Source organism: Miniopterus natalensis, chromosome 13 (genome assembly GCF_054644295.1).
Source record: "Miniopterus natalensis isolate mMinNat1 chromosome 13, mMinNat1.hap1, whole genome shotgun sequence".
Taxonomy (NCBI): Eukaryota; Metazoa; Chordata; class Mammalia; order Chiroptera; family Miniopteridae; genus Miniopterus; species Miniopterus natalensis.
In genome coordinates this window covers 33774090-33787598 of record NC_142093.1, presented here as the reverse complement: position 1 = coordinate 33787598, position 13509 = coordinate 33774090, and the positions used below count along the sequence as shown (strand labels likewise).

At 33.7% G+C, this 13509-nt stretch overlaps 1 protein-coding gene and 1 pseudogene across 1 annotated transcript in view; both read right to left on the bottom strand.

Moving 5' to 3' along the window:
* EHBP1 (EH domain binding protein 1) overlaps positions 1-13509 on the bottom strand; it is a 272093-nt gene that overhangs the window by 107431 nt on the left and 151153 nt on the right. The gene's annotated exons all lie outside the window — the stretch shown is intronic.
* On the bottom strand, positions 6322-6838 carry LOC107545936 (small ribosomal subunit protein eS10 pseudogene; annotated as a pseudogene).

Sequence of the window (13509 nt, the reverse complement as noted above, 5' to 3'; positions counted from 1 at the left end):
AGATGTCTTTCCATTTATTTGTGTCTTCTTCAGTTTCTTTCACCACAGTTTTCTGCTTTTCATTGTACAAGTCTTTCACCTCCTTGGTTAATTCTTAAGTATTTTATTCTTTTTGATATGACTGTAAATAAAATTGTTTTCTTAACTACCTTTTCAGATTGTTCACTTTTAGTGACAGGAATGCAATTGATTTTTCTGTGTCAACTTTGTATCCTTTGCTGAACTCATTTATTAGTTCTAACATATTTTTTGTGGATTCTTTAGGGTTTTCTCTCTATATGATTGTATCATCTGCACACAGAGATAATTTTAATCCTTTCATTCCAATTTGGATGCCTTTTATTTCTTTTTCTTGACTAACTGCTATAGCTAGAACTTGAGCACAATGTTGAATAGAAGTGGCAAGAGTAGGCATCCTTACTTTGGTTCTGATCTTAGAAGAAATGCTTTCAGTCTTTCCCTGTTGGGTCTAATTTTGATGTGGGTTTTTTAATATATGGCTCTTATCTTCTTGATGTAGTTTCTTTCTGTTCCTAGTTTGTTTTTATCATAAAAAAGTATTGAATTTTGTCAAATGCTTTTTCTATATCTATCGAAATAATTATTCTTCATCATGTTAATGTGGTGTTGATCAATTTTTGTATGTTGAACCATCATTGCATTCCAGGAAGAAATTCTACTTGGTCATAATGTACAATTCTTTTAATATACTGTTGAATTCAGTTTGCTGGTATGTTGTTGAGGACTTGTACGTCAATGCTTATGAGGGATATTGGTCTGTAGTTCCCATTTCTTGCAATGTCTTTGTATGGCTTTGGTATCAGGGCAATGCAGGCCTTTCAGAATGAGTCAGAAAATGTTCCCTCCTCTTCAATTTTGGGGAAAACCTTGAGAATGATTTGTGTTTTTTCTTCTTTAAATGTTTCACAGAATTCACCAAGGAAGCTATCAGGCCCAGGGATTTTCTTTGTTTAAACATTTTTGATGATTGGTTCAATGTCCTCATGAGTTATACGTCCATTCAGGTTTCATGTTTCTTCATGATCCTGCAAGCCCCTCACTGGGGATGGAGCCTGCAACCTGGCCATATGCCCTGACCAGGAATCAAACTGTGACCTCCTGGTTCATAGTCAGTGCTCAACCACTGAGCCATGCTGGCCAGGCATTTTGATATAATTTTTGTGATGAGTGTTAGGTCTGTGTCTAGATTCATATTTTTGCATATGAATGTCTAGCTGTTATAGCACCATTTGTTCTATTGTTTTTCTATTCTCTACTTTATCTTTGCTCTAACATTTATTATTTCCTTCCATCTGCTAGTTTTGAGTTTAGTTTGTTCTTTTTCTAGTTCCTTAAGTTGTAAAGTTAGGTTGTTGAATTGGGATCTTTCTTTTTAAAATTTTAATTTAATGATAAATATTATTTAACCCACATATTCACAATACCATTCCAATAAACAATTAATTCTTAAAATTATTGTTTCCTATTCTTGGTTTGAATTAAGTCTTTAAAACCCAGTGTGAAAGCCAGTTATAATAATACTACATTTTATATATATATATATATATATATATATATATATATATATATGTATATGTATATATATGTATATATATGTATATATACACACACATATACATATATATATATTTTTTTAATTTAGTAATCTCTTAAATTGTGTAGAAAACAAAAGTGGAGTTATATATTGTGTTACAATAGTGCTAGCTTTTACAATTAACCACATATTTATCTTTAGTGAGACTTTTATGTCTTTATATGGCTTCAATTTACTTCCTTAATGTCCCGTAGGACTTGAGTATTTCCTGCTGGGCAGCTCTAGGGGTAACAAACTCCCTCAGCTTCTGTTTTTCTGAAAATGTCATAATTTGTCCCTTGCTTTTGAAAAACAATTTTGCCAGATACAATTTTTGATTGCAATACTTTTCTTTTAGTATACTTTGAATATATTGGCTCAATGCCTTGTGTCCTTCAAAGTTTCTGATGAGAAATCTGCTGTTAATCTTAATGAGGATCTCTTGCGTATGACAAGTCTTCTCCCTTGTTGATTTCAAGATTCTCTCTTTGCCTTTCAATAGTTTGCTTAGATTATGTCTTGGTGTAGATCTCTTTGAGTTATTCCTATTTGAATAACTGATTTTCTTGGTGTTTATCTCTTTCCTCAAACTTGGGAAGTTTTCAGCCATTATTTCTTCAAATAATCACTCTGCCCCTTTCTCTCTTCTCCTTTTAGGACTCCCATAATGTATATATTGATCCACTTGGCGGCATCCCACAGGTCCCTTAGGCTCTGTTCACTATTTTTTCCTTTCTGTTCCTTAGATCCTCTAATTTCCCATGTTCTATGTTCAGGTTCACTGATTGTTCTGCTTGCTCAAACCTGCCTTTGAATCCCTCTAGTGAATTATTAACTTCAGTTTTTGTACTTTTCATCTCTAGAATTTGTTTTTGGTTTCTTTTTAGGTTTTTTCTTTATTGATATTTCCATTTTGTTCATACATCATTTTTTTGACATTTTTCACATCTTCCTTTAATTCTTTGAGCATTTTAAAGAGATTTCTTTGAAAGTATTTGTCTAGTAGGTGCACCATGTGGTCTTTCTCAGGGACAGTTTCTATTGGTTAATTTTTTCCCCATAAATAGGCCATACTTTTCCTTTTCTTTGCATGTCTTGTGATTTTTGTGTTCAAAACTGGGTATCTGAATGTAATAATGTGGTAACTTTATGTGGAATGATCCCTTCCTCGGGGTTTGTGGTTTATTATTATTGTTGTTGTCGTTATTGTTTGTTTGTTTTAGGCTATCTCCATGCAGTGGGTTAGCTTGAGGTATAAACTTAAGGTCTTCTCAAGTCTTTTCTGAGCCTGTGCCTTTCTCTGGCTATGTGTGGTGATTTTCTAATTTCTTCTGTGTGTGCAGTTGATGTACAAACTGCAGTTGATACGCAGTTTTTGAATTTACTTGTTTTTTTAAAGTCTGGCTCCCTAAAAAGGAAAAGACAAAAATGAAGTAGGGGGAAGCACTAGCCCTTTAAATCTCCTAGAACTTGCTTTAGTCTTAGGAGGAGGGGCTTGCAACGATGGTATGTGTGTGTGTGTGTTTATAACAATGTCTGGCCACCTCTATGTCTGTACTTTTGTCAGCAGAAGCTACAATCAGCAATCAGAACACAGATCTGATATATGGAGGATTAGGGTCCTTATTGCCCACCTGGTTCTTGCATGCTGTGTGGTTGCTCTAGGAGTATGTGCATAGCTGCCTGCTATGGGGCTGGGAGGTGGGTAGCCATCATTGAACTGAGGAGCTGAAATGAATCAAAATCAACCACAGTTTACCACTGAACCCTTCCCTTGGAAGCTGAAAGGTTTCAATAGACTCCAGAGTTCTAAAATAGATCAGACAAATTCTGTCAGTGCAATTGTCTACTTAAGGAGATAGATTTCTAGTTTTCTTACTCCATAATCTTCCTAAAATCCTCTATCTCCTCAATAATTTTTAAGAGTATCAGGGGGTTCTGAGACAAAAAGGTTTCAGAGTCACTGCTGTAGACAATGCAGAAATGTAGGTCTGGGAATTACCATATTTTTAAGTGACTAAATCAACTATCATCAGCTTTGAGTGTATCAAAACAAAATGGAGATAAGAAGACTAACTGATGGCGTAAGTTTAATGTCAGAATCTAAACTAAAGCACCAGTTTCAGAAAGATTCTCCTTGTTGAGTCACTAACAAAGAATAAAGAGGTTGAAGAGATGGAGACCCCTGAGCAATACAGGATTGTTTGCATAATATATTTATATCCATGATGTTTCCTTATGGGGCCTTGCCTAGTCATTAATGAAAGTAAGTACACTGTAATAATAAATTTTCTAGGAATACAAAAGAATAGTGTATGAGCCCGGCCGGGCGTGGCTCAGCGGTTGAGCGTCGACCTAGGATCCAGGCCATCAGGGTTCGATTCCTGGTCAGGGCACATGCCCGGGTTGTGGGCTTGATCAATGACTCTCTCATCATTGATCTTTCTGTCTCTCTCTCTCCCTCTCCTTTCCTCTCTCTGAAATCAATAAAGATATATTTAAAAAAAAAAATAGTGTATGATTGATTCCATGCCTATAAAAATGACAAAAAATATGAAAAAAATCCATTCTATAACAGAGTATTTGAAATATATCAATGCCCTACTTGGACTAGCAGCCTTTAATACAATTATTTCTTTAAAATTTACTACTGTAGGTACAAATCAAGGAGCGGTAGAGTTAGTGAAATTTCAGGCCCAGTGATTATTATATAGGTAGTAATATAAAAAAGAGCGGTTGCTAAAAAAGCAACAGAACAAAATACATTATATCAGAGTGCTGGGAGAAATTCCTCCGCCCATTCTCCGCTCCTACACATCTTGCTGGGTTGCCCAAAAATGAAAAGTCCTAACTGCTCTTTATCAGGTCGTTCTTCACAGAAAAGCAAGCAGCCTTTAAGCACGAGGTAACATCTCCCTCTGGGACAAAGAACAGGCCTGTGTAATGATTGCTATAAAAGTGGTGGATTCCCCCAAGTGCACTGTTCTTTAGCTGTGATACAATCCCACTGTGTGTACAGCATGTATTTGACCCTTCATGTCATCCCTATGGGACTTGGTCACAAAGGAGCCGACAAAAACATGCCAATGTTCATGCTGTGAGTAATAAAGTCTTTTGTCTCTGACTTAGGAGTTTTATGTCTTCATCCAGCACCCATGAAACATTAACAGGCTATTTGACTACTTTACAAATAGAATAAAATCCCACATCTGATACATTTTATTTACGTCTATTTGAAAGCTTATTTAATATAACACATATGCAAAATGCATGTGTTAATCTTACCAATACAGACGGAATTTATAAAATAGTTGAATAGGAATAAAAGAATTATGAAAAATTTGACTGTCTTTAACTTGCAAAGTAGTTCTTCAGTGGATTTTCTTTTTTAAATTTAGATGGAAGACTGTGAGCCCTAACATTATATAATTTTATGACTCCTTTGTAAAAATCCTTTGGGGTCAGTCAATTTCTAAAACAGTATGTAGAAATTTTAGAATTACTATAAACAAAAAAGGTAAATATTTCAAATTACTAGGTTAAAATATAGGAACTATGATATCCTTAAAAAAACAACAGCAGTAGAATGGATAAGTCAGGAGTGTGAGTCTACAGGGCAAAGAAAAAACAACACAGAAAAAGTTAGAAACTTAAGAAGGAATAAGTTTTAAAATACAGTATGCTTATAATCTAAATTTGGGGTTTCTACAAATACTCATTTGTTTTACCAGAACACTCCAAACTATTCTTTCATCAACATTTAACCCATCTGCAAGGACATGGGAGTAGGCCAATCCCAGCCTATCAGGAGAGACATATCATTTCTATTTTAGTCATTTTGTCCTGCTGTGCAAGTTTGCCAGAAACATTCTTATTTGCTAGGATATTCTTGTGGCTTTTCAGTGACACTACCTGTATCTTATATAATCTAATAAGTATTGATCCATAGTACAGGGAATAGTTGCTGCTGGTAGATTTATTTTTTAAAGGGATAGTAACTTAAAATCATGCATATTTTCTCCATGTAATTTCTTTTTATGGCAGATTTTTTTTCTATAAAAAAAATGAAACTAAGTCCAATTCTCCTGTAAATTTAATACAACTATACCATATAGACTGCTATTAGGGAGATGCTATGTTCACAAGGATATGTAGCATAAGAAAAGAACACAGAATTGAGGTTCAGAGCATACACAGACTTTGAAGTCAGTCAGATCTCAGTTTGAACCCTAAATCTGTCATTAATATTTTCTTTAATGATATATAAATAATACTTCAACTGTTTTTCTATTCATGGAAATTCTCCTTACCTATCATTTTTATTTTTAATGTCAGTCATTTTAATTTTTATATGGTCCAAATTGTCAACTTTTTATCTTTTGTGGTATCATTTGCTTCTTTTGGTTTTAGAATGTTATTTTCCCTCCAGAGATTTGCTAAATATTTTCTTCTTTTTCTTTTAAAAATAATTTTATTTTTTATTTAATATTTTAACACTTTCCTCTCCCTAAAATACATTTCAGTGAATGGCATGAATTAAGATTCTTAACTATTAGCCTAATGTCATTTCCTGAACAGTATTTCATTGTTCTGTGATGCTTTCTTTACTCTATATTAAATTATTATGTAAGTGAATATGTATGTCTGAATGAGATCATGTTATCTCTGGGCTAGACATTCTGCTTCAGTAACCTACTCATTTTTTAGCAGTACATAGCTATTTTTTTTAAAAAGACTTCTGGCCACAGGTTTATTTAACACAAAATAATTGCTCCAACTTTACTGAGGTGGTTGACCATACCCATATCCAAATCTGCCTCTAAACTGAAATTTGGTTGCTGACCAGCCCTGGCCTCAGCTTTCTTGTTGGCACCAGGGGGCACAGCACTCCCTCTGTAGGTGTCTGTCAGCTTCCCCTCATGTCAGTCCTGCAGGTCACTGACTCCCTGCCAGTCTCAGGCTAGTTGTGGTGTAAAGTAGCACGCATGATCTCAGGAGCAGGTAGAAGTAATCAGAGATACTTGATGCCCTTGTTGGGAAGGTACCACTAGAAATGTCTCCAGGCAAACTGTTCCTTCATAGCCTTGTGATTTGAGAGACTGCATGGCCTTCATGACATGAAGATTAGGCATGTTCTTGCATGGCAGCTTGGGGTGTTTAGTCATGTGAACATGCTCTTGGCCACCATCACTCTCTCCTAAAAAGGAGTTAACAAATGGAAATCTGTTTTTTCTTGGGCATCATCTTGCGACAGCTGCTGCGTCTGGGGCCGAAGGTGGAATACACTGATTATTTCATAATGTGCATTAATATCTTGCAGGGATAACCAAATGTCATTAACCATTATCTCTTTTTTAAATGTTTTTTCAAATTACCCTTAAACATTAACTTTTTTATAAATAAATTTTGAATCATTTTGATACTACCCCAAGAAATAGTCAGTTTGAATTTTTATTATGGTTATGTAAAATCTATTATCTAGGGAAGATGGATACCTTCACAATATTTAATACTACCGTTTGAGTAAAGTTATGTAGATAAAATGCCAAGGTCTTAGCCAGTGTGTTATCTTATTCAGTACTTCTTCTTTTTTCCTTAAATAATATTAAAGTAAAAACATAAAACAGAAAAGACAAAAATCCATGTAAATGGCATGCATATCTTTTTAATATTCAGAGCAAATCTATTTTCCTGTAAATATATTTGAACATATTTTAACTTAAGTATTAGATATGTTACCAATTTATAAATTAGTAAAATTAAATGCGAGGTATTTACTTTAATGAAATAACTTAGTTATAAGATTCCTCAAAGCCCTGGGCAGGTAGTTCAGTTGGTTAGTGTGTCAGCCTCCTACTCCAAGGTTGCAAGTTTGATTTCCGGTCAGGGTACATAAAAGCAGCAACCAATGAACGCATGAATAAGTGGAACAACAGATCAATGTCTCTCTCTCAAATCAATTTAAAAAAAAGATTCCTATTCCCTGAAAGCATATTTAAAATATAACCAGAATTTTAAAAATTATTTTTAAAAAGATTCCAATCATAATTTGTATAAGAAGGTAAAATTATAGGAATAAAGAGCATATAAAAGAAACACTTTTTTAATGGCAATACCAATGTAAATTTTAAAAAATCCATCTACATATTAGCTACCTAAAACATAAATAGAAGAGAAATCCTGGTCTAGCAATGTCAACAATTGGGAAAGTATATATTTTTAGATATTGCCAAGAGACACATATTTAATTGGTATATTAATAACTTAAGAGGCTATAATAAATCACATATCCATGTAATAGCTAAGGAAATACTTAAACTGTTTATCCAGGCTTCCTGCAAATTTTGGCCTTTACTGGACAAGGGCAAATCATATTCAGTTACAGATACAATTCTTGAATAAGTCAGCAATATTTTATATTAGGATGTTGACTTGGACTTTCCTTCTCAAGTTAATTTTTTTTTAGATTTTTAACAGGCAGACTTATAAAGGTATAATTTACATATAACAAAATTCACCCTCTTAAAGTGTACAGTTCGATGAATTTTACAAATTCTTACAGCCACGGAGCCAACTCAATATTTTTAATTACCTTATTCTCTCATTTGAGGCAGCAATTAGCAGCTTATTCCCACCCTTTCTCTGACCCCATTTCAGCCCTTTTGCTCACTGACTACACAAAATATAAAAGCAAGTAAAGATGATTTGTTTAATGCATTTCCCAACATTGATAACTTGGGGAGATTACACATTTCAAAATAATAAAGCCTAAATTGATATAGTACAAATTAATTCAGTATAACATTTGGTTTTGTTTTTACACAGATCACATTAATATGTTTTTCAAGGAAAACTTAGAACGATTAAAGAACTAATGAACTGAATTCACAGAATACCTGTTTTTTCCTAAGAATCCTTATTATATTGCTGGTTTCGTGATCAAAACTCATATTAACAAAATAGAAAGAATAAAATGTCTGAAGACTTCTACGGAGACAATTACAACCTTTAAATAATAGGTTTCTCAAGTGATTTAAGTATGAGCTCTTACTGCTTTATTCTTGGATACACTAAGGCTTAAATTTTTCCTATTATCATTTGGCTCTGATTTCAAAAATGATTTATCCAATAGCTGTAATTAAACTTAACAGAGCTGTAACTGTAACTAAACTTAACTGATTTCAAAAATGATTTATCCAATAGCTGTAATTAAACTTAACAGAGAGATTTAAAAATGCTTCAGCTACACTCTTCAATCTAAACAAGCAACATGCCTTGATTTCAAAGGTTTGACTCTTTCTAGGAATTGTCATATTGCTCAAATTAGCTTATTATTAGGGACTTTGTTGTTACAAAAAGAGGATAAAAACATGCAACAAAAATTTATCCCATCTCCCTTTTTTGGTCCTGTAATTATCATAAGCAATTTGATTTATTTGTCATGAATTCATTTACCTAGGGAAATCATACACAATGTTCCGGCTACGAACTAAGGCTGGGTGGTTATGCTTTACTATACGACAAGTAAAAGCTTGTGAAGAAAAGGAGAGGCATAAAAGCATAGCAAGCTTCACTACGCTATAGGGTTATTAACCAAACATATTTACTGCCTTGGGTAAAAAGTTAAAGTAGCTCATAGCTGCAAAACTTTGTATTAATGCTTAGTGTGCCATACTACTTAATTGAAAGATTCTTAATTAAACATGTCCCACCAAAAAACCTCACCAAATTGCATTTGCCACCAAATGACTAACCAGTACACAACAGTTGGAAACTGTCAAAATATTTTACAGCTCAATTGTAATTACCAACCAAGTCTAAGCATGCCCCGAGTGGGCGTTAACTACATCTTGGGGGATTCAAAACATTAAACAGCAGTCTTTGTGTGTGTGTGTGTGTGGTTTCTAATTTATACATTTAAAATTCCTGAGTAACTCCAAAGATTTTTGTTGTACTTGGTGAAAAATCAGCAAAGCATCAATATGAGATATAATAATTGATCATCTTTATAGATTCACTAGTAAGAAGGGCCTTTTAAAAAGATCATCTGGCTAATCTCTTACCATCATAATTGAATATATTATTTGGTTATTTCTCTTTGAAAATGTGTTATACATGATCTTAAGACAGAAGTGTTTTCTGTCATCCTGTCACAGCAGAGGTAGCCAAAAATAAATGTGAAGGTATGATTATGGAGAAATGTCAATATGGAAGTACAGCTGATGAGTTTCCAGAGGGGAGAATGCAGACATCGTTTGTCATTTGAAGTAGGACAGCATCCAGCCACTCTTCCCTCCTCACCAGAAAGTGTACCAAGGAGTGGAATACAACTTGAGGCTACAGAATCATCTGAATTTGGTATCTCTTACCGATAGAAAAGAACTGAGATAATTATTACTGACCATAGCACAGATAGAATACTACCTCCATCACATATCATCATCCACCCACTATTCTTACTATCAGTTGGGGACAGAAATAGAAAGCAGAATTTACCACAGAAGATATAAACTTTGTTTTTCTGAGTTCCCTAACTATACTTTTCCTGAGAGGTATCAATCAGGGGAGAGTGTTCAAAAAGCAGATGAGTATTGTACTCAGAACATTCTAGTGTTTCAAATTTAAAGTGGAACTATTTAATGTAAGATGTACTTTAAAATGTAACTATGGTTACATAGGAAGCTTCAATTATACTTGTTTTATCTTAGGCTGAAAGATGGGCACACAGTATTAATTGTAAAGGATCCTTTTACCTTGTTATTTTTTAAATTTATCTTTATTGTTGGAAGTATTAAAGATGTATATGACTGAAAAATTCCACTCAAAATCACAAGAAAATAAAAATCAGAAAGAAGTCACACATGCTGTATCAACAGTTTAAGCATAATTATTTAATAAATGAATTCCAACTGGATCATAATGTGAGTTAACAAATAAGATTTTAAAAAATGAAATGGACTTGAAGTTCTATATGGTTCTCAGGAAAACCAAAATCACTAAACCATTATGATTATAACTAGATGGAATGTTCAAACAGAACTGGAAATTCCAATTACTGCTGCAAAGTAGTCAGAGTAGCTGAATGGGTCAGCTGTTGATAGCGAGAAATTTTATTTTAAAGGATTTTCTACACTGAGTAGTTGGATACAAAGTTTGTGGAAAAAAGAAATACATATTCCAGTAATATTATGTAGGCTTGTGTCTCCAACTTTTATCACATGCTAGTATCAGAAAAAGTAGAAACATACTCTCATAGGTCTACATTTATGCATGTGTTATACACATATATTGCCGTATATTATAAAACATATACCACAAGCAAAAATTTTAAAAGATAAAAATGAAGTTAGCAGTAAAACATTTTATTTAACTTACTCATAGTATAAAAACCATCTTTCTCTCATAAAAAGATACCTCACAAAGACACATAAATCTAAATGCAAAAAGTACATCATTAGCTATGCTTACTAAATCAGGAGACTCACTTTTCAATCCCATCTACCAATTATGCAAAGGATTTTTGTTGATATTCACTTAGTTTCAATTCCCTGGTGTCAAATAATTCTTATTTGGACTTTAAAATAGGTTAGAAAATTCAGGTTCTTAAAGTGTATTGTTATGAGAGTTTACATAGGTGACACAGATGTTGTTTTTAGCTACAAAATAGTATGCAAATATTTCTGTAGCAGATACTATATAAAGGCTGGCTGATATCCAACGTCCATTATCATGCCTGCTTTTCCAGTCAGGAAAAACCTTGTATTCTTCCTAACTTACCTTGTAGCAAAGGATTGTCACTTGACAGTCTAGTCAACATAATGTGAGAAGTTCAAGGAAATATGAAAAGCCAATGAATGTAAGTGGAAGTTTATAATTTCCTGACAAAATGAGAGATGTGAAGCTTCCTCTTGTCCTTGCACTCCCCTTTCAACAAGATACGTCTCATCCTCTACCTGACACATGGCCTTCTAATACGCAGATATGTAGGCTGAGTGAGCTTTGTCAAGCTGCATGTTAAGTATTACTAAAGCTTAATTTCTTCCTTAATTTTGGATTAACATGCAAATACAAGCTTGAATATATTCTTTCACACCCAGTGGCTTGTCCTGGGCACTCCTTGGGATCACACATTTCACTTTCGAATCTATTGTTTCAAATAATACAAAGGGCTACATATGTCTAATAAAAATACAACAATCCTGACTTATTTTAGAGACTAGCCTCACACAGGCTAAGGACCTGCTGAAAACAACAACTGACTAGCAATGATTTTTATAGTTGTAAATTTCAAGACTGTAGAATATTTTTATAAAATAAAAGTGTTTTTTATTCCACCCCCACCTTCCCTCTGAGATATGTCTGTTCCATGCTTCTGTGTCACTGAATCTATTTTGTTCATCTGTTTATTATGTTCTTTAGATTCCACATATAAGTGAGATCATGTGATATTTATCTTTCTCTGCCTGGCTTATTTCGCTTAGCATAATATTCTCCAGGTCCATCCATGCTGTCCCAAACAGTATGAGATCCTTCTTCTTTACAGCTGCATAGTATTCCATGGTGTAAATGTCCCACAGCTTTTTTATCCACTCATCTACTGATGGGCACTTGGGCTGTTTCCAGATCTTAGCTATTGTAAATTACGTTGCTATGAACATAGGAGTGCATATATTCTTTCTGATTAGTGTTTCAGGATTCTTAGGATATATTCCTAGAAGTAGGATCCCTGGGTCAAAAGGCAGCTCCATTTTTAATTTTTTGAGGAACCTCCATACCATTTTCCATAGTGGATACACCAGTCTGCATTCCCACCAGAAGTGTACTGGGGTTCTCATTTCTCCACATCCTCGCCAGCACGTGTCACTTGTTGATTTGTTGATGGTAGCCATTCTGACATGTGTGAATCAATACCTCATTGTGGTTTTAATTTGCATCTCTCTGATGATTAGCAACATTGAGCATTTTTTCATGTCTTTAGGCCATCTGTATGTCCTCTTTGGAGAAGTGTCTATTCAGATTCTTTGCCTATTTTTTAATTGGATTGTTTGTCTTCCTCTTGTTAAGTTGTAGATTAGTTGCCATGTAAAATATGAAATCATATTGATGGCCTTTTCAAAACTCTGTTATATTATATCCATTGATCTATCTTACACCTTGAAAGAAATTTTTATCTATGCATAATTTTGAAACAGCATCTATTGGTCATTTGGAAAATACTTAATTCCCTAAATTTTACAATTTTCCAAATGTTGAAACATTTCATTATATAATATTTAAAAAATAGCACTTCTTAATCTCATCATAGATCTCTTCAGAAAAGTCTTTTAAGTATTGGGAAGATCTCAAGCTCAAAGTGGCAGATATATGAGTTTTCCAAAATTCTAATTTTTGCTTGAAAGCTCTAATTTTATCATTGGCAACAAAATACTGTCAGTTGTTTCTCTTGAAGTGACACGCTCATTTTGTTCCTTTTTGAGAAAATATTTACCAAATAACCAAATCAAAATAACCACAGTTTGTCAGTCATTCTTTCAAGTAAAAATGGTGTTCTTTGATGCAGGCGCCTAACCAAATTTACAATTCAAACAAGAGCAAAAGCTTGCCCTGGTTATAATGGTACTACTTTGATGTAGAAGTGTTTTATCATATTTACCGTTTTGTCACACAGAATATTAGAAGAATGTGTACTCTATTAAGATTTAATAAAAGTAATGCTTTTTACTAACTTATAAAGGATTCCTAAGTGAAAATGCGTTTTTTGTTTGTTTGTTTTTAAACTGAGAGTTCATGCCCATCAAGAAAGAACACAATGACTACTTCTAACAGTTTGGTGCCACTGCCTTGATTCATGTTAGTGCTAGTGATTTTACCCACCATTGCTTTTGCCCAATCTATACAAATGTCAACACAGTGAA